This window comes from Filicampus tigris, chromosome 6 (genome assembly GCF_054856515.1).
Source record: "Filicampus tigris isolate MCC_2025a chromosome 6, RoL_Ftig_1.0, whole genome shotgun sequence".
Lineage (NCBI taxonomy): Eukaryota > Metazoa > Chordata > Actinopteri > Syngnathiformes > Syngnathidae > Filicampus > Filicampus tigris.
This window is the reverse complement of record NC_141222.1, coordinates 669601-695637: the sequence shown is the minus strand read 5'-3', so window position 1 is coordinate 695637 and position 26037 is coordinate 669601. Positions and strand designations below refer to the sequence as shown.

Here is a 26037-nt window from a genome sequence, read left to right as displayed (position 1 = left end):
ATCTCGCCGATATCGATGGGCCACGCACCCCAAATTGCGAAAAACCATAAGATTATTCAGTTTGTATTCATGCATTAAATTGGAATGACAGTGAATGACATTTAAACAAATACAACACGCAACGAAGGTAATCTTCATTACTTTGCTGTTACTCCTTATGAAAGCGTTATAGGTTATGTTGCAGTGTGAATATTGTGCGAATATAGAGACAATTTAAACTGAGAAAAAAAACGCGACTCCGGTGGGACTCGAACCCACAACCTTTGAATCACTTCAACTAGTCTAGAAGTCCAATGCGCTATCCATTGCGCCACGGAGCCACCTGTTGAGGAGTCTTAAAACTCTTATCAAGTTGGTGACAGAGAGCAGTTTTCTGTTGCCGGATGATGGGCTGATTTCTTTTCTCAATTTTATCATTTCTATCTCCTCACTCCTCTATGTCCAAAATAACTTCTCCCACCAGAAATTCCATCGAGGAGACAAGGAGATTGTCAAGGCACGATCACGTCCCTTGCTCGATCTGTGCGCGGTTGTTCAGTAGGCCGGCCATCTTTTATTGGTTAACCTACGGTAACAAACGTACATGAATGGACCATTAATGGACCATTAATGGACCGCTTACTCGCCATAGAATAGCCACAGAATTGAAGCGACCGGCGGCCATTTTACGTTGCCACTCCTAACCTGTTGGATACATTTCTTCACGGCGTTTTCACATTATTTTCTGTCTCTATGGCGGCACATTGTGTGCCCTACCGTTATACAAATACGTCTGGGAGAAGCATTCCAAAATATACACAATATAACAATTCACAGTCAAAAAGTAGAAACTAAAGCTTATTTAAAAGGACAATTCGTAGAATTCTGCCCTGCGATTGGCTGGCAACCAATTCAGGGTGTCCCCCCCACCTACTGCCCGAAGACAGCTGGGTTAGGCTCCAGCACGCCCGCGACCCTTGTGAGGATAAGCGGTATAGATAATGGATGGATGGATGTGTAGAATTCAGTGCCATCTAGTCGTCAACTAGAATGCAACGACCTAAAATGGAAGCGCGTGCATTTTGAAGTACACGCTCTACGGTGCCTCCAAGAGACCACACGTTGCAAGCCTACCAACAGTTTCTTCAGCAGAGGTGCAAGAAATGTCATCACAAACAACTTCTAGTTTTCCCTCAAGTGATGAAGTAAATGCATTGCAGTTGTTACTAAGGATGTAACGATTCACTCAAGCCCCAATTCGACTTCCAGTTCCACGATTTTCGATTCGATTTTTAAAAAAAATGGCTACCACGCTTGTCTCTGTAGGGTTCTTTTAATTTTTTTACATCGATGCATATTTTACGCATTTATATCGATTTTCGATAAATCGTTACATCCCTAGTTGTTACACATGCAGTAGTCATGATGTTTAGGAAATACGTTCGCTGAGTTTGTCTCCTTCGAGTATCCGTAGCACAAATATGGCAGCGAAACATGGCGGCCTCCTGTAGGGGGGCGAGCCCTAAGTAATATAATTACAGATTACTTCACCTACGATTATGTAAAAATAATTACGTTGATGTGCATATCGATCTATGATAGAGCATATCGTCGCTGTCCTGTGAAAAACACTTCTGTCTAATTTTTGAAAATGTTTTCTTAATTTTCACGTTAATGCGGTGTCTGTAACGCGGAAACACCATTCACGTAAAAAAAAAAATTCTAAAAATTGACATAAGTGTTTTTCACTTGACAGCAATGATATTTTTTTTGATTGATTGATTGTTTATTCTGTCATCAGTCATCATTACAATCCATAATATATACACAACATAACAGTTACAATCATATGTCCCATGACAGAATGGCACAGGCAGAAGCTAATGCTTATTTAAGCTTGGCCTTTTCTCCCCCTGAAGGCAATGAAAAACTACATTTACCTATTTACATTTTATGCAAACACAAAGACAAAACACAAAAAATAGCAATAAATAACTCATCATCTAAATTATTCTCTGCGACTTTCCAAAATAGCTTTGTGAACAATTAAAAAAAATAAATAAAAGTGATTCACAGATTTTCCAATGTATATTTGCATTATTCCAATATTTCACCCCGACAATACAAACATCTTCTTTTAATTTCCTTAAATGCTTTTTGAACACTGAACTTACAAACACCTCTTAAGCGGTATTGAGACTCCCGGATTTCAAAGAGCTTTTGTATACAGTGAGGAAGAGATTGAGTTTTTGTTTTAAACATTATTTGCATGATTTTATAATAATATATGTCTTTGAACTTCATAATGTTTGATTTGAAAAAGAGTGGGTCTGTATGTGCATAATAGTGAGTCTTATTAATAATTCGTATTGCTCTCTTTTGCAGAACTACAATTGCATTTAATGTAGTTTTGTATGTAGATCCACCCAATTCTACGTCAAATAGGGAAATATCAAAGAATGATAAATTATGTGTAAGGCTTTATGATTTAGAAGATGTCTTGACTTATTTAATTTTGCTATTGTTTTAGAAATGTTTCCTTTTATATAGTTAATATGTTGTTTCCATGTTAATTTATCATCTATCATAACTCCAAGGAATTTTGTTTCGAAAACTCGTTCAATATTAACATTACAAATTTTTAACGTAATATTCCCTTTTATTTTTTTCTGATTTCCAAAAACCATAAATTTGGTTTTCTTGATATTCAGAGATAATTTATCTACGTCAAACCATGACTTAATATTATCAAACTCTCTTCCAACTTTGCACAAAAGCTCTTTTAGATTTTTCCCCAACATAGCAAATTTGTATCATCAGCAAAAATTACATATTTGAACAAATCTGTCACTCTACTAATTTCATTTATATATAATATAAATAGTTTTGACCAATAACTGACCCTTGCGGTACCCCATTTGTAACCCTTCTAAACTATGACTTGTTATTATTCATTTTTACACATTATTGTCTATTTTCTAAAAAGCTTGCTAGCCACGAATAGGCAACACCCCTTATCCCATACTCCTACTATTTCAATAGTAGTTTTTTATGATCTATTATATCAAATGCTTTATGTAGATCGAGATACAAACTATTAGAATATTCGTTATCTTCGTTAGTTTTTGCAATGTCCTCTACCATTTGCATAACTGCAAACGTAGTGGTCCTATTTTCCCTAAACCCATACTGGTTCTCACCCAAAATGTTATTTTTATTAATAAACACATATAATTGTTTCACAAATAACTTTTCTAATATTTTGGAAAATTGGGGAAGTAGGGATACTGGTCTATAATTTTCTATAAAATGTTTGTCTCCATTTTTAAAGATTGGAATTACTATTGCCAATTTCATTTTATCAGGAAAGACTCCCTTTTGAAATGACAAATTACATATGTAGGTCAGAGGTCTGACAATGCTTCCATGAGCTTCTTAACAATTTCCATGTCAATATTATTTATATCATTTGATCTTTTATTTCCGATTTTCCTTACAATTTCTAATATATCTGTCTCATCTACACCACTAAGAAACATGGACGTTAAATTAGCTTTTATCAAGTTATTATACTTCCCATTTTTATCATCGGAAAATATAATTCTCTGAGCCAATGTATTGCCAACATCCACAAAATAATTATTAAATTAATTGGCAATATCATCTAATCATCTTACTTATTATTTTATCACCACCCTTTATAGACGAAGTCGGATAATCCATTGATTGACGTCTGTTGTGAATAATGTGATTACTTTCCAAGTCTTTTGTCTATCAAATTTACACTCCTCCAGGGATTTACTGTAATAGTTCATTTTTTGCACCCTTATGAGATATTTATCAATTTGTTCTTGTACAGCTTGTACTTTTCTTCACTATCATCAGTTTTCACTTGTACAAATTTCTTATAATGTTGTTTTTTCTTTTTACATGCTCTTTGTAGACCTTTTGTCATCCATGGTTTTGTTGTAGGTACCCTCTGCACCCTGAGCCTTCTAATTGGGCAGTGCTTGTTATACAAATACAAAAATATAGACAAAAAAAATCATAAGCTTGATTTTGATCATCCACATACACTTTTCACCAATCATAGTTTAGAAGATCATTCTTTAACACATCTATTCGCTCAGCAGTTCTTAATCTCACTGCTTGCACAGCTCTTCATTTTTATCCGTGAGGCATTTTTCTTTGTATGATGACAAAAACAGGAAGATGATCACTTACATCACTAATCAGTAAACCACTTGTTTCCTGATATTTAGCATTTGTAAAAATATTGTCAATAAGTGTGGCGCTTCCTCTAGTTGTTCTACTAGGTTTATTTATGAGTGGCCGGAAACCCAAACTAAACATATTGTTGAGAAAGTCGGCTGTCGAAGTATGCTCATTCCATTTGATCAAATCAACATTAAAGTCGCCACAAACAAATAACTTCTTATTGCTTACCCTTCTCAAAATATTAGAAACAATTTAACAAATGCATCAATACAAGAACCAGGTGTCCTATATATACAAATCAGGAAAATACTCTGATATTTACAAGAACAAATTTTAATTGTCAAACTCTCCATAATAAGATAGGATAAGATAAGAATGCCTTTATTGATCCCACAGTGGGGAAATTTTCAGTGTTACAGCAGCAAAGATATAGGTCACACAGGGACGGCGGCATAATGTAGCCATTAATGTATAACATTGACGGCAAACATTCAGGCTCAAACCTATGGAAATATAAGCAGTAACATGTGTATATACACATGTATATACACACCAACATACATCTACATAAAAAGTATGAGGAACACTCATTTTAGCCTGTACATAGTACAGAGGAAAAATAATCTAAGTAAGTGACAATGCTGCAGTGCTGTAGTGAAATGTAAGGAACAGCATTGGATAAAAATAAAACAAGACTAACAGTAGTGGGGAATGTTGAGTATTGCACGGTATTACAGTAGTGGGGAATGTTGGGTGCTGCACGATATAAGCTCAGGTGCAGGACTGCACAATTGCACTAATGTCCGCCAGTTTGTAGAGACTACACAATGTTCTTGTTAAAGAGTCTGACAGCAGCAGGCAAGAAGGAACGGCGGAATCTCTCCTTTGCACAGCGAGGGTGTAACAGTCTGTCACTGAAGGAGCTGTGGAGTGCTGTTAGGGTGCCCTGGAGGGGGTGGTCCGGGTTGTCCAGCATTGATGACAGCTTGGCCAACATCCTCCTGTCCCCCACCGAGTCTAAAGAGTCCAGGGAGAAGCCCAGGACAGAGGACAGAAGCCCTCCTGACCAGTTTGTCCAGCCGCTTCTTGTCCCGGGCTGAGACACCACCTGCCCAGGTGACCACTCCCTGGAAGATGACCGATGCCACCACCGAGTCATAAAAGTTCCTGAGGAGTGTCCCCTGAACCCCAAAAGACCTCAGTCTCCTGAGTAGGAAGAGTCTGCTCTGACGCTTCCTATGTTGTCGCTCCAGTCCAGTTTATTGTTCAGATGAACACCCAGGTACTTGTAAGTTGAGACTCTCTCAACATCTGTTCCCCTGATATTCACTGGCGCAGGTGAAGAGTGCTGGCGCCTACCGAAATCCACCCCCATTTCTTTGGATTTCCCCGCATTGATCAGGAGGCGGTTCTGCTGGCACCAGTCCACAAAACCCTGAGTAAGTTCTGCAGGTGACAGGTAGGGGTGCTGTAGTTGAAGTCCGAGGTGTAGAGGGTGAACAGGAAGGGAGCCAAGACAATTCCCTGCGGGGCCCCCGTGCTACAGAGGAGCACGTCAGACACACAGTCCTGTGTCCTCACATACTGTGGCCGGTTTGTAAGGTAGTCCTGGATCCATGTGGTGAGCTGGTGGGCGACCCCCGCCCGCTCCAGCTTGTCTCCCAATAGGGTGGGCTGGATGGTGTTGAAAGCACTGGAGAAATCAAAGAACATGATCCTCACAGTGCTCCGCGCCTTCTCCAGGTGGGAGAGTGAAGTGTGGAGCAGGTAGATGATGGCATCATCCACACTGATGCCAGGCTGATATGCGAACTGGAGTGGGTCCATTGAGGAGCTCACCAGGGGGCGCAGGTGGACAAGGACCAGTCTCTCCAGGGTCTTCATCAGGTGAGACGTCAGCGCCACTGGTCTGAAGCTGTTGAGCTCCTTCGGGTGGGGGGTCTTTGGCACCGGGACCAGGCAGGATGTTTTTAGCTGGGGGACCCTGCCCAGCTTCAGGCTCAGGTTGAACATGTGCTGGACAATTCCACACAGCTGGTCTGCGCAGGATTTGAGGAGCTGGGGGCTGATACCATCTGGACCCGCTGCCTTCCTCGCCTTCATCTTCTTCAGCTGGTTCTTTACCTGAGATGTTGTGAAGGCCAAGGCTGGGCAGGAGGGAGTGGTGGCTATCTGGTGTAGCTGGGAGCTGGAGACTGTGGAGAAAAGGGGGGAGGGGGTGACACACCCAGCAGGAGGAGTAGGCTGCAGCAGGAGAGACTGAGTGGGGGCAGGCATCTGATCGAACCTATTGAAAAAGAGGTTCAGCTCATTTGTCCACTACAGGTCCCCCCCAGTCCGGGTCTTGAGTTGTCCATGGCCTGAGATGGTCTTCAGGCCCCTCCAGACTCCCCTGGCATTATTCTGCAGCAGCTGTTCCTCCATCCTCTTCTTGTAGGACCTTTTCCCCTCTCTGATCCTCCTCCTCAGCTGGCGCTGCACAGTCTTCCGCTCGTCTATGTTGCCTGACGCAAAAGCCCTCCTCTTCTCCTTCAGGAGAGCTTTTATGTCTGGTGTGATCCAGGGTTTGTTGTTAGAGAAACACCTTACTGTCCTGGTGGGTATGGTGTTCTCCATGCAGAAATTTATATAGTCTGTAACAGTGTCCGTTAGACTACTAATGTCTTCTCCGTGAGCATCGCTGAATACTTCCCACACAGTGGTCCTGAAGCAGTCCTTTAAGGCCTCCTCGGCCTCTCCAGACCATCTCTGAACCGTGCGGGTCACAGCTGGCTGCCTGCGGACCAGAGGATTGTACACAGACTGGAGAGCCACCAGGTTGTGATCAGCTTTGCCCAGCGGGGGGAGGGGCAGTGATGTGTATGCCTCCTTGGTGTTGGCATAGAAAAGGTCCAGTGTTTTATTGTCTCTGGTGTGGCAGGTGACATACTGTGTGAATGAAGGCAGAGAGGAGGAAGGGGAGGCATGATTGAAGTCACCAGAGATGAGTATCAGGGCATTTGGGTGCTGTGTTGTGATGTGCCCAGGATTACACCATCTATCGTTCACAAACACAGCCAGCCCTCCTCCTTTCCTCTTTCCACTCTCCAGGGTCCTGTCCGCGCGTATGATTTGGAAGCCGTCCAATTCTACGACCGCGTTCGGCGTTAGCGCTGTTAGCCACGAATCCGTGAATAGCATCAGGCTAGCCTCCCGGAAGTCCCTCTCAGGCCGGGTAAGCGCCGCTAGCTCGTCCATCTTGTTGGGGAGCGATCTAACATTCCCCATGATAACAGACGGGAGGACGGGATGGTACCGTCTCCTCCTTTCCCGGCATTTTAACCCCCGCACGAGATCCCCGTCTCTTCCTCCTCAGCTCACGTGGGATATCGGGTCTCGCCCCGGGAGCCGGCGCAGGGTTAGCACGGAGTGCTAACAGCTGATTCCGGCTGTAAACAATGGGGGCGCGGCTCCGAGCCAAGTCGCCGGACACGATCGCGCAAAAAATAGCCACCAGCAGCAGCAAGAGTACCGCAGTTTGGGTGTCCATTGCTACGCAAGTTACGACTATCAACTATATGAAAAAGGTATGAGGTAGAGTAATAGTAAGGAACAAAAACACACGAAAAGGCTCACCGGTGAGCCGGAGCTACTGTAGCGGGCTGCCACTCGCGCGGTGCCGGAACCGGAAAATATCATCAATAACTGTTATGTCAATAACTCTGCAGTGAAAATTGTTCTTAACATAAAATGCCACACCGCCGCCTCTTTTATTGTTCCTATTTGCCATGGTGAGATTATATCCTTTTAAATCAAAATTCCAGCCCTTGTCATTTGATAACCAGGTCTCACTAATGACAACATGAAACTTATGTTTCAATGATTGTAAGAAGTCCTTAATTTGATGAAAGTTTGTATAGAGGCTCCTGCTATTGAAATGTATAAGTGAAAACCCATTTATATTCAATTTATCAATTTATTTGTAGTATAATAGTGAAATTCATATTTGTAATTGTGATAAAGATATGTGTCTGCGTCAACATTAGTCTCAAAATCATATAATTTATATTCAGTTGACTTAAAAAAGCGTACATTTGTCCCTTGATCAAACTCAAAAGTTTCATTTTCTGAAGTATCACTACTTCCCTCTTCCTAGGTCAAATTTTGTTCATTCTTGTTCCATATATTTGGAAGAAAAAAGAAAAAACGGTTTTGTTTTTTAAATCTGCACATTTAAAAAACAAAACCGTTGTTTTTACGGAAAAAAAACGGCAGCTGTGGTTGCCAGAATAATACTGTAAAAAATACGGCAGACTGTAAAACACATTACAGAATAACCTGTAAATTTTACAGTATAAAACTGTAATCCTCTACAAAAATTGACATGATAAACTGGTAAATTCAACACAATTTTGCAGCTAAATTAACACAACTATGCCTTTTATTCAAGACATTTTTCGAGTATAATTTACATGCAGCAGTTGCTTATTTTACATCTAATCCCATTCAATTTCACTGAAAAAAAACAGACGCAATAGATTATTAAACAGTAAAAGCTTCATTAAAGGTCTGTGATTTTACTGAATTATTCTGCTTATTTTATTAAAACGTTGTTTCATGCACTATAATTTGTAGAATTAATTACGATGTTTTGTTGTGAAATAAACATCTACTTACTATCATTGAATTATTTGACGAAAGTCTTCATTAAATGAGTATTACTGGTAAATATGGACATACAGTCAAACTGACAATGTCTAACCAAGATTTTCATCTGTAATGTTTACTGTTAAAACTAAAACCACCAAAAGAAAAATTAATGGGACACAGATAAAAAGTAGACCGCTTCTATACTTGATGATTACATTTAAAAAGCTGTGAGTTTTTGTTTGAATTTTACCAGAAATGGGAATAAAACAGTGGCCTGTGGTATGCAGCAACTTAAAAAAATACAATACCAATTTGTCATTTCAAACCCCAATTTTATTGTTTCAAAAAGATATGCAAAATACTTTCAGTTGTTTTTTTTTTGTAACTATTGATTTTCCGCTTGAAAAAATCTAACATTTGGAATAAGGACTTTACTAAAAAACAAATACACGTGCAACAAGACTGTCACAATATCTTAATCTGTAACATAGTAATGAAATCTTAATGCAAATCTTTTTGTCCATCTCAGGGGGGGGGGGGTCATTTTGACACTTGGTGTCGACTGAAAATGACATTACAGTTGCTCAGGTAAGAACCAATCATGACTCAGCTTCAGAAAACATGTGAGCTGTGATTGGTTCTTACCTGAGCAACTGGGATGACATTTTCAGTTGACAGAAAGTGACAAAATGGCCACCCCCTGAATTGGCTAAAAAACGGTGGATCTTACTGCTTAACATATATTCCACAAACATAATATTAATCAGTATGCCGTGTTTAAGTAACCTTGGATCAAATTGAGGGCTCGGGTTCATGTGTAGACGGGCACTGGTGCTCTTCTCCACTTCCATGCCATCTATGTTGATGGAGAAGTATCTAGGGAGGAAGAAAAACAAATAGATGAATAAAATACAGATTTAGAGACACACACAAAGACAGAGACAGAAATTCACAAAACACACACATCAACACTGACAGACTGACTCACAGATGCACTAAAACTCTGCACATTCATAAACAATCAAACTAACAACCTTTTAAAGATGTTAATCTAGAATGTTTATCATTAAAGTTTAAAGAATGAACCTACCCCCCAAAACGTTATATGACTGAGACATCACCCCAGAGGTCAGACCATGACTTACTTGAGTCCAAATTCAGAGGTCGCGCCACTCGTGATCAGATAGGTCTTGGATCAAGGTGAGGACTGTGGGGTTCAAGTGTAGACGGGAAGTCCTGTTCTTTTCTACTTGGATGCCCTTCTCAGGATTTATGGAGAAAAAGCACCTTGGGGAAATGGAATAGCAACAGACAAAATGTATTAATGATAAAGTGACTTCCAAAACAACTATAAAATATCACATCAAGCTACTTTTTACTTGTTTGTAGTTAACATTCAATACACAGTAAATGTTGGTTGACGAATCCAAAATGACACACCTCTGCAGGAACTCTAGGGTGGATGCCAGCTTGGATGGATAATGGATGTTGAAATTGAAGTAGCTTCCAAACATCACCGTGTGGAAGTAAAACAGGATTGCCCTAAAAAAGAGGGAATCACACACAAATGAAACAAATGGTTATGCACCTGAAACTTTTCTGGGCTTGGACAGTCAGACAGACTCAGACACACATACACAGGATATAGTTCACAACAAAAACAAGAACCAAGAATTCATCCAGACCTAAAAAGAAAACAGACCAACAAAGTGTTAACTTACCACAGACAATGATGGTAGGGGTCAAAGGGAGCTTGTCCATCTGGACTTCCTGTGCCAGACAGGTGTCCTCCACATTAGAAAGCATCATCGCTTCAGTTTCTTCAAAATAGGCCATCAGCAGCAGGACCACTTCTTTTACCTATGAAAACAGGTAACAACCTCAAAAAGTTCCAGTTCTGGATGGCTTGGCCAGAAAGCTTTGGACCCTCATTGACAGTACATGGCTTTGTCAGCGCATCGGACCCTTTGTACTTGAACTGAGTGATTCGTCGATTCAGATGTGTATATGTAAACCACTTATTTTTCTTGATGAAATATTTCAAATATGTCGTGACCCAAACAAGGCGGGAGACCCGGCTGACAAACATGAAAGAGATTTCAAAGCATTGAACACAGAGTTTACCTAAATGCCTTTGACGCCCTCCCCGTCTCCAGATGCGAGATCATTGATGGCTGAATTGTACGTTTCAGGAGTGCGCTGTGGACCACAGACATTGGGATCATTTTCAAACTCCCTTCGTGTAGTTTCACAGTATCTACAAAAATACTTTGAACAATGAAAATTCTCTGTAAACCCCCCAATGACATGTGACCCAAGGTTGTCACCTGCAATGCTCCTTTAATGGTTTTCCCGCCCACAGAGATTCCATTCTCCTCCAGATCTTTCAAATCATCTAACATTTCTGAGAAAATCTTAGCACAGCCAAACCGTTTTAAGTCCTTCTCTCCGCACAACAACACAAGGGACATGACGTCTGTATTTGACCGCACATGAGCAGGCAAATTTGCCACAGATAGACAGCGATGACTTCTTTTTTTTTTAGCAGAGCCAAGAGGATTCACGATTTCAAATGCATCCTGATACAAAATTAGCTTCAGGCAACCTGGATTTTCAAGGTAGAACTTGTTTGACTTAAAGGTTTGTCCCTATACATATCGTTTATGTTTTCCACCGAACATCCTGTGTTTGCGTGACATATGAGCAGTGAAAGATGATTTCTTGGTGAACACGTTTTTACAACCAATTACAGGACATGATATAGTTCGCCCTTCAACTATGTGCCCTTTCAAATGTTGTAGCAGCTCTTTTGCAGTCTGAAAATGGCGCGCGCATAGCGAAACGGCACATTTCAAATCTGTGACAACTGCTCTGCTGTGCGTCGGTTCGTGCACATTGTGTAAGCGGTAGAAATGAGCTTTGAAAGCGGTATACGTGCGAAATTACCGTTAGCAGTCGACGCTAACACACTGGAAAACACAACTGGTTCATTTCTATGAACGCGGCAATGCATAACATAGTCTCTCAATGTTAGCAGTGATTTGCTACAAAAATGGCATGTAATCATGTTAAAGCTTGAATGCGCGGTTAAGCTAGCTACTCACAAGGTGCAAAAGACCAGAGTACTATGACTAGTAGCTAAAGTCAGTTATCTTACCGCTCCTTGTCTCTGCTCCTCTTTCACCTTGCTGTCCTCTCCTCGTCTTCCACGCTCCTCCGTCGATTTCCGAATTCCCGCCGGTTTTCTGCTACTCCGTCGTCTCGTCCTCCCTGCTATTGCGTTGTCTCGCGCTGTCTTAACTGCGACTATGTCGTGTCTTCTCCCGCGTCGTGTTCGTCCCTATATTTCTACTCTTCACCTCTTTTTGTCGCTAGTTGTAACTTTTTTGTGTCTTGCTGCTCCTGGCTAGTATTTCTGCTTTGGGTCAACTGCTCCCGCGTTAAGCAAACACCCTCCAATGACAGAAGAGTTCACAAACGGTGGCGCTCTGTGATTGGTACTTGCAATTTGAAATTCTAACAAGAATGATCGAAATCATCTACACACAAACCTTAATTTACGGCAGAAAAGTGTTTTGTAGGGCGAGGGTAGGCTGTATAAAAAAACCTCCTTTTTCTTGACCAATTATGTATCCTATAGTATGGTGCTGCTTTTTAAAACTAAAACTAAACTAACATTACCTGATAAAAAAATATATATATTGTAACCTTACTATAATATGATACAAAAATAGGGAACTGATTAACACATAAGAGCTGTCAATCTAATGTCAAAATATAGGCAATTTTTTACCATGATTACTACAGTTCTACTAGCTGTAGGTCTCAGTTCTAAACATGTTTATATTGAGTCTCAACTTTTTTTATTACAAATTTAACTGGAAATCACAATATAGGAATTTGTAAAATGGTATACAATTAATTTCCGTTCTTTAAACCAATCCATATTGTAATTTTAACTGTATTGCATTGGTTCAAGTATTACAGGTTTTTGATGTATATTATACAGTAATATGTCAATTCTACAAGGAAATATGATCATTTTCACATACAGTAACTGTAAAAATAACAATTATTAATTCTTCTTTCTTTTACAATATATTGCTTTAAAATATACACTGATTCATTGTTATTCCATTTACGGATTTTTAATGTCAGGATTTTACGGCATATTAATGTTAATTACACGGTCATTTTTTACAGTGTGGGTGTGTGCGTGCGTGCGTGCGTGTGCGCGTGTGTGTGTGTGCGCTCTCTCAAAACCAAGTGTGTGAGGATTGGCAGCAGCTGAGATTGTCCCTCCTAATGAGGACGGCTCCTATTTAAGAGGTTCTGGGTAGGGGTGGGGCGGCACGTGGTTGACTGGTTAGCACGTCCGCCTCACAGTTCAGAGGTCGTGGGTTCGATCCCTGCTCCGGCCTCCCTGTGTGGAGTTTGCATGTTTTCCCCGTACCTGCGTGGGTTTTCTCCAGGAACTCCGGTTTTCTCCCACATTCCAAAAACATGTATTGTAAGTTGATTGGACACTCTAAATTGCCCCTAGGTGTGATTGTGAGTGCGGATGTTTGTCTCTGTGTGCCCTGCGATTTGCTGGCAACGAATTCAGGGTTGTCCCCCGCCTACTGCCCGAAGACAGCTGGGATAGGCTCCAGCACGCACGCGACCCTTGTGAGGACAAGCGGTATAGATAATGGAGATATGGAGGTATGGGTGGGTGGGGGAGATGATACTGGGAAATTTGATATCGATCTGATACCAAGTAAATACAGGGTAGTATCGACCGATACTGATACTTTTTGCTTTGAAATGTCATGATCGTGCTGGAGCCTATCCCAGCTGTCTTCGGGCAGTAGGCGGGGGACAACCCTGAATTCGTTGCCAGCCAATCGCAGGGCACACAGAGACAAACAAACATCCGCACATCCGGGGGATCTTTGTGCTGTGTTTATGATAAACACAGCACAAAGATTGTAGGAAATAAAAATGTTTTATATTTTATTAAATAACTTGTAGCATATGATGAGTATTAAGTATTAATTTAATAAATGGGCGGCGATTGGGTTATTGCCTGCACTAACTCTCGATTGCCACTAGGGGGCACCACACCAGTTTTGGGTTGATTCTTTGGACAAAACGGACGAAAAAGTCCTCGTAATTCAGTCTTAATATATGAAGGCGCTACATTAAAAATCTGTTAGTCCAATTTACCAGATCAGTGATTGAAACTTTGACTCAAACACACACAATTCACACTAGACTTCTGTATATGACGATGATTTATTTTCGACAGCTATTGAAAACTAAACGAAACACACTACAATGTTCAGACACAGAACTAGAAACACAATAAAGAAATCCTATGCTAAGACAAGTCTAAATAAATGAAGAAAACGAATATCGAAGGTTTGTGAGGAAGGACATAGGGGAGGGACCAGACGACGTGTGTGTTGTGCGTGCGTGCATGCGTGCGTGCGTGCTATGAGCGTGTAATGAGCAGTGAGCTAGCGTACCAGGCTAAAATCAGCGGACTTATACCAAGCTCTACTTGATTCCCAAGTTAATTATGCACCAATCGTATGGCCCGTAGGAGATTGCAAGCTGCACTTAAGAGTGTGGGTTGTCGTCGCCCAACGAGGAAAGGGGTGGGGGGGAGCGTTGCCGCGGAGGGTGACGTCACAGGGGAGCCAGAGGGAGAAGAAAAAGTCGAGTCCAGAAATGAAGAAAGACCAGGCGTTGGTCCTTCTCTGTCTCTCCAATGGCTGGGTGTAGGCACTTCAAAAGGGTCACCGATGTGTAGGCCTATTCCAGGTCTGGCGGAGGAGGTTTTGGTGTTCACCCGATCTGACATCCATTTTGGTTACAACTACAATGCAAACTTTAACAGTATAAAAAATGAAATACTGCTACAACAACTGTTTCAGAACAAAAGTCAAGAGAGTCAAACCGAAAAAAGCAGCAATGTAACGAAAATACAAATATAACAATGTCAACATGACAACTAAAATACACCCCATTGCAAAATGTTTTGAAAATAAAGTCAGTAGTGCAAATAATGTAAACAAATCAATGTAAAAAACTTTAACAGTAGAATAAAATAAAATACTATAAAATAAGTCAAGTCAGCAATGTAACGAAAACACAAATATAACAATGTCATCATGACAACTATAATACCTTCCATTGCAAAATAATTTGAAAATAAATTCAGAAAGTGCAAATAGTGTAAACAATAAATGTATTAAACCTTAAACAGTTTAAAAAAGAAAACACCTCTACTCCAACAACTGTTTCAGAACAAAAGTCAAGAGAGTCAAACCAAAAAAAGCATCTTCCTCCTCCTCCTCCCTTAACTTCTTCGCTTGCAGCTCCTTGCTCTCTGTAGGGCAAGCTTTTTTCATATGTTTGTGTAAATTTGTTGTGTTACTACAGTAGCGGACCACTTTATTACACAAATCACACCTGGCACTGTCCTTTTCTGTTGTTGTAAAAAAAAGTCCATACCGCGCTCCACATCTTCTTTGGCTCTGCCATTGCTTTAGGTTCCGGCTACTCTCTCACTCTCCCGTCGCCCTCTCTGCCCAGGAGGGGCTAAAAGTGTGTCTGAGTCACTCACTCAGGCAGAGACTCAGAGAGTAGCAGGAGGCGCTGGGCGAGAGAGAGTGGGGGGGTGCGCTATTTGCGCAGAGAAGCGGCGCTTTGAGGATATTGGTGGAGGAGCGAAGTATCGATCCCAGGACTATAGTATCGATCCAATCCAAGTACTTGCTTAATATCTAAAATATCAATATTTGAATCGATCTGCCCATCACTAGTTCTGGGATGCAGACCACGTGCCAGATCTTCTACGCTCCATGCAGAGTTTGTATTTTCTAGCTTCCTTGTCTTGTTTTGCATCGTTTAAGAAATTATAGTACTGAAGGAATAATTATAAAATAGTTATCACACATTTGCTGATTATGCTAAATGAACATATGTTTGAGTGATTTAGTATACAATATATATGTGTATTGTAAACTAAATATAAGAACGATGTGATATTTGCCTGCAAAGTAGAATATTGCTTCCGCTCTTGTATGTGTCAATAGCAGACTTATTGACACCATCTGATAAGGTTTAGAAGGTTGTGGATGTGACTGAATGTTTTTGCAATGTAATGCTTTGGCGTAATTATGACGCATGGACACCGTAATATTTCACTCACATACACACACATAGAGAAACAAGTCCAAGTGTTTCCAACGGTTTGCATAGGTTCCCCGCCCCTTAGGTTGGAAAGACCCATGTAGCCAGGGAAACCTGAAAGTTAATTAAGAGAGGTTACGGAGGGATAAGGTGAGAATGTATAAGGCGTTCTCCTCACGAGAACAGAAGAACAGCGGGCAGCAGAAATGGTGCTATCCCTCCGCTCTCCTCATGAGCTGGTAAACAAGGAACTGAGTGTCTTCCTCTTTATTGGTGTCGTGTTATGAAATGTCTAATTGATGAACCTGACAAGCACTCATCGAGTTAACGCTACATCTTCTAGGTCAGTGTTTTTCAAACTTTTTTGAGTCAAGGCACATTTATTTAATTGAAAAAATCCCGCGGCACACCACCAGCTGAAATTGTGAAAAAAAAATCTTATTTCAACAATATAAGTGTTATATTGTTTATATAAGCATTTTTAACATTGAAGAATGACGTTATATTACAACTTCTTGAATAGGAATTTAATAAACACAAAGAAAAAAGTATTTCATAATGTTTCATATTGATACTTGCTCAGTGTGAAACATGAGACTGATAAACGTGTCTCTAAACAAAGACAATTAGCTACCTGCTGCTGCTGCTACCTGCTGGTATGACAGAGTACTACAATGTAGTAAAGACAGGATTACGCTGCCAGGCGTTTGACCGCACAGGCACACAAATTAGATGATTTCCCACAGGACACCTGACAATAGCTCAACAGTTTGAAAAACACTGTTCTAGGTAAGCCTTCGCTGTGCCTCGACCCACTCTGCCTGTGCATCTCCGCCACCAGCCTCCATGCTATCCCCCACCATCAAGAGCTTTACAATAAACCTTTTTCTCACGCCACCAGCTCTTCCCCATTTCAGCGCTTGGGTCATCTCCCCGAACCCTGACATCATAACGTTTGATTTTTGAAACAATGTAATGAGCGTAATAACTCTTATTAATAGGTTTCTTTATCGCACATTTTGACTTTCTCTGTATCTGTTTGTCTGGTGGAATAGTTGCATCACAGTTGATTGGAGGTGTGATTCCAAGCGGGTCTGACTGAGCAGTGGTGACCTCACTGGATGCTTGTGGTGTCTTCAAGAGACTATGGCGGTTGCGCGTGAGAACCTGTGTCAGGTTCAGGTCCTCTGTTAGAACCGTAAATGATCTTGGGGCAACTTCCTGTATGTAATACAGTTCCTTTTGTAGCCCTGTAACTATTCGCATCCTCAATCCTAACTGGGTCGCTGTTCGCCAGTGGAGGTTTGCCGATATATCATCACCTTTTGTGATATTTTCTGCTTTCAGATCTTGTTCCCAAGTTTCTCATGAGTCTTTTGTGCAGTAGTATTTGAGTATCTTGGAAGATTTGTGCGTAGCTTTCTGTTCATCAACAGTTCTGCAGGTGACAGTCCGCACAGAAGTGGAGATGCGCTGAGAAGTGAGAAGTTGCCTATATGGATCAGAGTTGCTGTCTGCAGCTTTTTTGAGCAGTTGCATTAGGATATGGACACCTTTTTCTGCTTGTCCATTCAACGGCGCAGAAGGTGGACTTTACCTCGTACTGCTCTGCAAACTTCGGCCATTCCCTGTTACTGAAACATGGTCCATTATCAGTCACTACAGTGTGTGGAATACCATGCCTGGCAAATACGGACTTGGTGTGAGTGATCACACATGCAGATGATAGGTTTGTAAGTAATGCCATTTCCAGAAAGTTAGAAAAGTAATTCACGACGACTAGATAGTCTTTACCCTTGAGGTGGAACAAATGCATCCCTACCTTATACCAAGGGGACATGGGCATTTCCTGTATCACCATTGGCTCTTTTCTTAGTTTACTTCTGTGTTACTGGCACGTTTCACATTTACAGTACTCATAAATGTCTCAATGTCTTTATTTATTCCAGGCCAGTACACTGACTCTCTTGCTCTCCTTTTACATTTTTCCATCCTGAGATGTCCTTCATGTATTCTATTTAGTAAATCTGGCCTCAGAGCTTCTGGGAGGATTATCCTCCCTTTCTTCAACAACAGTCCATCAACAAAACTGAGATCGCCTCGAACATGGTAGTATCGAGGGCATGAACCTGGGGCCCATTATCCATGTTCTGAATGACCCCTTGCAGTTCCGTGTCATATGATATTGCCTCAGCTATTTGTCGTGACTTTGTGTCACATACTGGCAGAACACTAACACCATATTAAAGGGACACTTGGATGATCTTAACATTGGCACTTATATAATAGTACTAAAATGCCCACCTCAAAAGACTCTGGAGTGATTTAAAAACTTTTTTGGGTGATTAGGTTTACGACAAATTTCCCCGTGGCTTATGTTATGTTTTCGGTCTCAGCTGTCTATGTCACGGGAGGGAACCAAGCGTGGTAATATTGCTCGCTTTGTCAGTTCTGTTGTCTAAAACGGCGACCGATCGCCACCAAAATGCAAATGCACATTACTACTCTTGTCCACTTCAACCTGTGAAAGTATAAAAGTGTTCTGCACAATAGTTTGGATTTATTGACAAACATGATCTCATCATGTTCACCTCCACAAAATCACAGGCTGAAGCGGACAAGAGCATGAATGCACACACGAACCCCGACTGGTTTATATTTCGGACATTTATCGATGCTAAACTCGTGTCAACTCCCAGGAGGGGAACGACGGCCTGCAGCGAGCAGCAGGGCAGGCAGATTGGAGCTTTATACCCCCACCCCCTTCCCTCCCCGGCTAAAGGTAGGATAGGACCGCTAATAGCAACAACTAGCTTCAGGCTATTAAAACAAAAGGCATTAGCACAACAACATTAGCTCTTTACTGTCCGCGCAGCGTGTGGAGATGATCATGAGCCTGTGTCTTCATGTCGCGGGGTTGCCTCCCAAGCAGTCGCGTGCGTTGTCCGACACCGCTTGCAGCCGGCAACAAGCATCAATGTTCAGCAAACAAAAAGTTCCAGCGAGGGGGCTGACTGCACAGCCGAGGGTGGCCGCATTGGAACGTAGCGTTTCGGCTGTTACGTTCCATGGCATGTTATCGGTCGAAAAACTGTGGCCATTCCTCATCCAAATAAATGTGCACGTCCACTCATTCCCACTTCAGTCTCTGTAAATATCCCGACTGGTGTTAAACGCCTCACTCGTCCTAACCGTGATCAGCAAAGAAGCTTTTTTTTTTTTTTTCAGTGTGTGTTTCTTTTGCAGTGTGCGCTCGTCCCAGCATAAATCTATGTAGCTCATGCTCACTTCCACATTTCCTCATAAATCAGCCACGGAGAGGTTTATCCTTTTGATATGTTGTCATTAGTAAGGATGTCCACATAAATCTTGGAGCCAATTGATCACCGTTTTTGGACATTATAAGCAATGAAAGTACAATGATTTCCAATGGAGAGTTTGGAATTGGTTACTCCAGCCGAACAAGGATAGAACGGTAGGGGGCGCGGCCATTCTCCTCATTAACAAGAGGCGTTATTCATGGAGTCACTTTTTTCCTAATTTCTCACAAATTTATTGATAACATAGAAAATGACAACTCTTTGCATTTTCCTGATCAAAAACTCAAACTTCATGTTTTAACATCATGAAGGCCTAAACACTCTTCCGAGCAAATATGAGGGAGATCTGGCTAACCTGCCAGGAGAAAACATGAAAGAATAAAACATGTACTTCATTTAGCCAGTTGGTGGCACTCCCACTATGATGAAAAGTTAGTTTGTAGATGTCTTCAGGTGTGGTAGACTCTCATCAAATGTGTGAAAATTTGACAAGATATTATCATGTGGATCACATTACAGCTGCTTTTAAAGTCAATGTGATGCCGAATTCTAAAGTAAATTCAAAATGGCGGACTTCCTGTTAGGTTTAGCACATGGCTCCAAGAGACTTTTTTGTAGGTCTTGACCTGTTAGATATCCCCCCAAATTTTTGTAGATATAGGTGAAACATACAACCTTGGCTGATTTTTTAAAAAATTCTAGGGTGCGCGAGCGAGTCGTTTTTTGACCTTTTGCAATGTAAAACAAACAAAAAAAAAAGATGATTTCACCAGGCCTGATGTGTGTGCAAAGTTTCGTGAGGTTTCATGCATGTTTAGACCGTCAAAATCAGCGTGGTTTTGTTTGCGAATTACCCGTTGCCATGGCGACAGCGTTTTACGAAATATCACAAATATCGCATTCTAACATCTAGAGAGTCTTCCGAGCAATTCTGAGGTCGACCTCGTTAACCTGCGAGGAGAAAAAGAATAAAACATGTACTTCCTTTAGCCAGTAGGTGGCGCTACCACTACGATGAAAAATAAGTTCGGAGATGTCTTCAGGCTTCGACTTTTATCAAATCTCAGCAGTTTTTTTTTAAACCAAATTATCATGTGGGTCAAGTTCTAGCAGCTATTGTAACCAGAGCAAATGTATACTTTAAACTTAATTCAAAATGGCCGACTTCCTGTTTGTTTTAGCATATGGCTCCAAGAGACTTTTTTGTAGACCTTGAACTGTTACATATACCACCAAGTTTTCGTTGATCTAGGTGAAAAGTACAACCAGGGCTGAATTTAAAAAAATTTCTAGGGGGCGCTAGTGAACCGTTTTTTTTACAAATTGCGCAAAAAAATATAAAAAATATTGGTGACGTTGCCAGGCCTGATGTCTGTGCAAAGTTTCGGGAGATTTTGAGCATGTTCAGACCCTCAAAATGAGCGATTTTTTTGGCAAACTGCGTGTTGCCATGCCAAAAGCTTATGGCGAAAAATCACAAATTTAATATTTTAATATTAGGAAGTCGTAAACACCGTTCCGAGCAAAGATGAGGTGGACCTGGTTGACCTGCTAAGATAAAAACATCAAAGAAAAAAACATGTATTTCCTTCAGCCACTAGGTGGCGTGACCACTATGATGAAAAATAAGTTCGTAGATGTCTTCAGCCCTTAGCTATCATCAAATATGAAAAATTTTGAGAAGTTTGGATGATCTGAGTCAAGTTAAAACTGTAATTATTGTCACGCATCAGAATTTGCGGCACCCTCAAGGCCATGCCCTTTGCTGAAAAGTCAGATATTCACCATAGAGCAAGATCAATGCTATATGTATAATGGAATATTATCATATAGATGTCTTCAGGTCGCGACTCTTTACGTACAAGTGAAGTTTGGGATTTTTTGGAGCATGTGCAGGGGAGTTATTAAGGTTTTTCTCCTGTATGGCGAAGGAAAAAAAATCACGCCAAATTTGATGCCCCGCCCCAGTCATATAGTTTATCAAAAACCCCCCAAAAATGTTCCCATTTGTTTCCCCACGCCTTAAGATGATATATCTGAAGTTTTAAGGCAATCGGATGAATCCTCCAGGACATGGGTGCAAAAGTATGCACCCTGTAAATTTGGACATTCAAAAATTCATAGCTCACTTCATCTACATGTTAGACTATGGCTGTAAGGAACTTTTTTGTACGTCTTGGGGGGGGCTACACGTGCCTGCCAATGTTCGTAGGCCTAGGTCAAACGGGCTAGAATTCTATTTTGTTTTCCTACTCTAGGTGGCGCTACAGAGCCATTTTGTGTGCGTCGTTTACGGCGACTTTAAAATATCAAATTTTTTGCCAGGCTCGATGAGACTGCAAAGTTTGGTGAGTTTTCGTGCATGTTCAGGGGTTCAAAAATGCGATCATTTGGTCAGAAAAAAAGTTAATAATAATTTCTACAAAAACAATAGGGTCCTTGCAGCTTTCGCTGCTCAGGCCCTAACTAGAGCTGCGAGCAGCCCTGGCCAAATTGGGGTACTTGCAAGTCGGGGTACTTGCAAATCAGGGGTACTTGCACTTAGGACGATAAGCATAAAAAATGTGGGTGTTTATGCCTGGCATGATGTTTGTCCAAAGGTGCATGACGTTTTCCCTAGGTTTAGACCGTCAAAAACAGCGTAATTTTTCTTTGCAAATGGCTCATCACCACGGAAACAGCGTGCAACGTAATAAAAAACGTGCAATGACTTTTCATCTTTAGCATGTTTAGGCGAAACACCTAAAGTTTGTACACGATCGGATAAAATCTCTCGGAGGAGTTTGTTAAAATATGACCTCTACAAAAAAGGCGAAAAATGTCGGCCTAGTCCAAAATGAAGTAAAAATGGCAGACTTCCTGTAAGATTTAGCCTATTGCTATAAGATACTTTTTTGAAGGTCTTGGGCTGTTACAGATGTCTCCAAATTGTCACAGACCTAGGTAAAATGTAGAACCGTGAATGCTTCCTTAAATATGTGTCGGCGGATCTACATTTTTTTAAACAAGCACATGAAATCTCTCCAGTTTTTATTTTTATGCCATGTCTGATGTGTGTGCAAAATCTTCACGGGTTTTCGCACAGGTTTAGACACTCACAAACGGCATCATTTTTCTTCATAATCATTGCATCACCGTGGCAACAGCGTGCGATGAAATTAAAAGTTTTCAATACATTTTCATCATAAACATATGTAGATGAACCACAGGAAGTTTGGAAACAATCGGATACATTTTCTAGGAGGAGTAATTTAAAATATGACCTCTATAAAAGACAAAACTTGGCGCAAAATTTCAAATCAAGTCAAAATGGGGAACTTCCTGTTAATTTTGCACATGACTCTAAAAAACATTGTTTAAAATCTTTGTCTGTTACATATGCCTTCCAGTTTTTACAGCTGTACGTGGACCCGGAACGCTTGGTAAACAATTAGGTGGCGCTGTCGAGCTTTTTTAGGGAAAAAAAGCACAAGAAATCTCTCAATTATTTATTTTCATGGAAGGTCTGATGTATGTGCAAAGTTTCATGAGTTTTCGCCAAGGTTTAGACCCTCCAAAACAGTATCAGTTTTTATGATTACAGCGCATCGCCACTACAACATCGTACAATGAAGTAAAAATATTTCAATAACCTTTCATCTTAACATCTTTAGATGAAGCATACAAAGTTTGAAGATGATCGGATAAATACTGTAGGAGGAGTTCGTCAAAACATGACCACTATGAAAATCCCCAAAAGTTGCGACAATTCAAACGTAAATTCAAAATGGTTGACTTCCTGTTAGGTTTAGCACATGGCTACAAAAGACGTAGCACACGTTTTTTTTAAGTCTTAGGCTGTTACATATACCACCAAATTTTCATAGATGTTTGTGAAACGTACAACCCAGAATACTTCGTTAAAAAGGAATTATGAAACGCAACGTTTGGTGCTTAGCCCCTGTCATATAGTGTTTCGAAAACATAAAAGATTTTCCCCTATTGTTGTCCAACGTGATGAGATGGTACAACCCAAATTCGAAGTTAATCGGGTGAACCATCTCGGACAAATGTATGACCCCTGTAAATGTGCATAAATGGTCCAACGTACTTTCAAATACTCATTACTCACTTCCTGGACAACAAAATAAAAAGTTTTCAATAACTTTTCATCTTAACCATCTTTAGTTGAAGCATGCACATGAAGCATGTTTAGACGATCGGATAAATGCTCTAGGAGAAGTTCGTTAAAATATGACCACTGTGAAAGTCACAAAATGTTGCGACAATTCCAAAGGAAATTCAAAATGGTTGACTTCCTGTAAGGTTTAGCACATGGCTATAAAAGACATTTTTGTAGGTCTTCGTAACATGATGAGCCAAACACATTCATGTGCACTTCAGGGAATACTCGGAAAACAAACTCTTAGAATATTACAAGGGCAACCAGTAAATCTGTACATTTCACACGCACGCATGCACGCACGACGCACGCACTTTATTTGCACACATTTGGAATATTTCTGTCACTGTTCTGAGGCCAGTTTTTTTTCTAGTGAATGAAAATACTGTCTACTACAGAAAGAATGTTAATAATTTTAATTAAAAAAAACATTACATATGAACAGTAGGTTGAAGGTATATATCCGTCTTGTGTCTTTTATAAGATAAGATAAGATAAGAAGATAAGAATGCCTTTATTGATCCCACAGTGGGGAAATTTTCATTGTTACAGCAGCAAAGATATAGGTCACACAGGGGCGGCGGCATAATGTGGCCATTAATGTATAACATTGACGGCAAACATTTAGAATCAAACCTATGTAAATATACGCAGTAACATGTGTATATACACATTTATATACACACCAACCTACATCTACATAAAAAGTATGAGGAACACTCATTTCGGCCTGTACATAGTACAGAGGAAAAAATACTCTAAGTAAGTGACAGTGCTGCAGTGCTGTAGTGAAATGTAAGGGACAGCATTGGATAAAAATAAAACTAGACTAACAGTAGTGGGGAATGTTGAGTATTGCACGGTATTACAATAGTGGGGAAAATTGGGTATTGCACGATATGAGCTCAGGTGCAGGACTGCACAATTGCACTAATGTCCGCCAGTTTGTAGAGACTACACAATGTTCTTGTTGAAGAGTCTGATAGCAGAAGGCAAGAAGGAACGGCGGAATCTCTCCTTTGCACAGCGAGGGTGTAACAGTCTGTCACTGAAGGAGCTGTGGAGTGCTGTTAGAGTGCCCTGGAGGGGGTGGTCCGGGTTGTCCAGCATTGATGACAGCTTGGCCAACATCCTCCTGTCCCCCACCGAGTCCGCAGAGTCCAGGGAGCAGCCCAGGACAGAGCCGGCCCTCCTGACCAGTTTGTCCAGCCGCTTCTTGTCCCGGGCCGAGACGCCGCCTGCCCAGGTGACCACTCCCTGGAAGATGACCGATGCAACCCCCGAGTCATAAAAGTTCCTGAGGAGTGTCCCCTAAACCCCAAAAGACCTCAGCCTCCTGAGTAGGAAGGGTCTGCTCTGACTCTTCCTATAGAGGGCGTCTGTGTTGTCGCACCAGTCCAGTTTATTGTTCAGATGAACACCCAGGTACTTGTAAGTTGAGACTCTCTCAACATCTGTTCCCCTGATATTCACTGGTGCAGGTGAAGAGTGCTGGCGCCTACCGAAATCCACCACCATTTCTTTGGATTTCCCCGCATTGATCAGGAGGCGGTTCTGCTGGCACCAGTCCACAAAACCCTGAGTAAGTTCTGCAGGTGACAGGTAGGGGTGCTGTAGTTGAAGTCCGAGGTGTAGAGGGTGAACAGGAAGGGAGCCAAGACAGTTCCCTGTGGGGCCCACGTGCTACAGAGGAGCACGTCACACACAGTCCTGTGTCCTCACATACTGTGGCTGGTTTGTGAGGTAATCCTGGATCCATGTGGTGAGGTGGTGGGCCACCCCCGCCCGCTCCAGCTTGTCTCCCAATAGGGTGGGCTGGATGGTGTTGATAGCACTGGAGAAATCAAAGAACATGATCCTCACAGTGCTCCCCGCCTTCTCCAGGTGGGAGAGTGAAGTTCTTCTGCAGCAGCTGGTCCTCCATCCTCTTCCTGTAGGACCTTTTCCCCTCTCTGATCCTCCTCCTCAGCTGGCGCTGCACAGTCTTCCGCTCCTCTTTGTTGCCTGACGCAAAAGCCCTCTTCTTCTCCTTCAGGAGAGCGTTTATGTCTGGTGTGATCCAGGGTTTTTGTTGGAGCTTACTGTCCTGGTGGGTATGGTGTTCTCCATGCAGAAATTTATATGGTCTGTAACAGTGTCCGTTAGACTAGTAATGTCTTCCCCGTGAGCATCGCTGAATACTTCCCACACAGTTCTGCTGAAGCAGTCCTTTAAGGCCTCCTCGGCCTCTCCAGACCATCTCTGAACCGTGCGGGTCACAGCTGGCTGCCTGCGGACCAGAGGTTTGTACACAGACTGGAGAGCCACCAGGTTGTGATCAGCTTTGCCCAGTGGGGCGAGGGGCAGTGATGTGTATGTCTCCTTGGTGTTGGCATAGAAAAGGTCCAGTGTTTTATTGTCTCTGGTGTGGCAGGTGACATACTGTGTGAATGAAGGCAGAGAGGAGGAAGTCACCAGAGATGAGTATCAGGGAATTTGGGTGCTGTGTTTGTAGCCTGCTCACGGCTGCAGTCAAGACATCAGAGGCTGTGTCGCCGCTGGCAGCGG

At 41.6% G+C, this 26037-nt stretch overlaps 1 long non-coding RNA gene and 1 other non-coding gene across 2 annotated transcripts; both read right to left on the bottom strand.

The window, feature by feature from the left end:
* Positions 1–233: 233 nt before the first annotated feature.
* Positions 234–320, bottom strand: trnar-ucu (transfer RNA arginine (anticodon UCU)). Its single transcript is given in 2 exon segments — positions 234–269; positions 284–320. It is a non-coding gene; the product is annotated as a tRNA-Arg (tRNA).
* An 8823-nt stretch (positions 321–9143) lies between these two features.
* Positions 9144–12383, bottom strand: LOC147145423 (uncharacterized). The gene is made up of 6 exons (XR_015087206.1): positions 11984–12383; positions 10951–11025; positions 10548–10686; positions 10267–10368; positions 9972–10113; positions 9144–9702 (listed from the first exon to the last, which is right to left on the bottom strand). It is a non-coding gene; the product is annotated as an uncharacterized LOC147145423 (long non-coding RNA).
* Between the last annotated feature and the right edge of the window lie 13654 nt (positions 12384–26037).